The 2,143-nt window shown below is 42.0% G+C and overlaps 1 non-coding gene across 1 annotated transcript; it reads left to right on the forward strand.

The window, feature by feature from the left end:
- Positions 1-1,375: 1,375 nt before the first annotated feature.
- TRNAR-CCG (transfer RNA arginine (anticodon CCG)) lies at positions 1,376-1,448 on the forward strand. Its single transcript has one exon. It is a non-coding gene; the product is annotated as a tRNA-Arg (tRNA).
- The last annotated feature ends 695 nt before the right edge of the window (positions 1,449-2,143 follow it).

Consider the following 2,143-nt stretch of genomic DNA (forward strand, 5'->3'; position numbering starts at 1 on the left):
TTTTCCATGACTGTCCACTCTTCATCAAACTCAATATAAAAATACTCAGGTTTAACTGTTTCTTAGGGTCTTCATTTTCCTGTGAAGGTTCCCACGTCACATAAAACTTGTATTAAATAAATTTGTATGATTTTCTCCTGTTCATCTGTCCTTGTCATTTTAATTTTCAGAAACAGCCAGAGATCCAAAGAGGGTCCAGGAAAACTTTTTCCTCCCTTAAAATTAGGATTATTTTTGTCCCTTTTTGTGCTCTGCAACAGTTTATGCAATCCTGTATTGGAAGGACAGGGAAGCACACTGTGTTGCTACTCCGAGTCTTGTGCTCATTCTGGGACATGCTCCACTCCACCCCATGGTCTCCCGATCATCAATGACCCCTAAATTCTAGCCCTGAGCTAGACGTCAAAGTCTGCAGTAGGCACTCCAAAAACGTTAACTGAAGGATTCCTAGACAATTTGAATTTTGAGTTAACCCCCAGAAGATACTATAAGAAGAAAATAGTGGAAAAAAATGGGAAAAGTTGCTGAGAAAGACTTTTTGTGGGACAGTGTAGGACGGCGGCAGAGAGAAGTTTTGCTTTGATTTGGTTTCTTTCAAATAACTCCTCATGTTCAAGGAACCAAAACCACTGAGTTAGCAGATGAGTGTTAAGTGCTGTACTTCTAGGCATGTGTTTTGCAGCTTTCCTGTTCCACCCATACATTCGGTGTCCACGAGGCTCTTTCAGAACACCCTATTCCTCTGTGGATTAACCCACAAATAAACCAATGGACATCTTCTTGTCAAGAATAAGTCAAACTTGAGAAGTCTCCAAGTCCAGCATGGAGTCACCAAGTTCAACAACGGCATCCAGTCGCTCTAATCTTTTTAAACCTACAGTATATATGAATTGAAAAACCTACTTTTTTCCAGGTTTAAGCCAACCTTGCACTTCCAGCAGAACCTTTTACAAAGCTTCTAGGCCGTCCCTGCCCTTCCACCAGCCCCGCCACCATTCCTTTCAGACTCCCACCCTCCCTGTGTACCATCTGTCTGCGCTCGCTCTCTCCTCTTTGCTCTTTTCCGTCCGCGTTGCAGCCTCAGCTCCCTATTTAGTCTCCCGCCCTATCCCTTTGATTAAATACCTCTCAAGGTAATTAATCAAAGACTTCGACAGGGTTCACATTGATGAACCATCTAACAGCTCCTAAATTCTATGTATTAGTTTTTGCAAATTTTAGAGGGTGTTGTAAATGGTTTGTAACTGTTGGTGAATTTTAATCTCAAACAGGAAACTATAAAGTTGGATCTTTAGAACTAGCGAGGGGAAAGCCCCTCTCCCCAACTTCTCTGCATACCCTTTGGAGGTTACGTGACAAAAGCTTCCCACCAACTGGCCGCGTGGCCTAATGGATAAGGTGTCTGATTCCGGATCAGAAGATTGAGGGTTCGAGTCCCTTCGTGGTCGTGGTTTTTTTCTTACTAGTCTGATTACCGCCAGCTTGGATAAAGTCCGGAAGATGCTTAAAATTTGATTTGCAGCGTTTTCCTTCTTGTTGCTGTGCTCTGGTTACCACCTCACACATAAAGGTAAAACTCTTATTTAACAAGTATACATGGGATGCCTGCTGTGTGACAAGTACTTTACAAAAGAAGGAGGTGGAAATAGCACGTGTCTTCAAAGAGCTTACTTTCTACTGGACCCGACTGATGAAATCAAGCAAACACAGAAACAAAATGATGAAGATTTGTCTCAAGACTTGTGAAAGAAATAAGCAATGGGCTGAGATCAAGAATAAGGGGTGGGGGCTTCTTTAGGCAGAGTATTCCTGACAGAAGAAATAATAGTGCTAACTCGCTGAGAACCTGAAGGCACTTTTTGATCTTCTCCAGATTTTCCTTAGTACCATAAATGTAACTGCCACTACATCCCAAATAGTGATCTCAGAGAGAAGCATAAAAGGCAGAAGCCACCAAAGGCTTTTATCCCGAACTGAACTGTCCTCTGGAGCAACTTCTATTAAAGTAGTCACGATAGGTTGGGTTTTAGCAAGAGAGTAAATGCGATAAATGGATCTCAAGAGTAGGCAGGTTCCTCAAAAAATTAAAAATAGAACTACCATACCATCCAGCAGTTCCATTTCTGAGTATATGTCCAAAAGA

The sequence above is a fragment of the Equus przewalskii genome, chromosome 19 (genome assembly GCF_037783145.1).
Source record: "Equus przewalskii isolate Varuska chromosome 19, EquPr2, whole genome shotgun sequence".
NCBI classification, from domain to species: domain Eukaryota; kingdom Metazoa; phylum Chordata; class Mammalia; order Perissodactyla; family Equidae; genus Equus; species Equus przewalskii.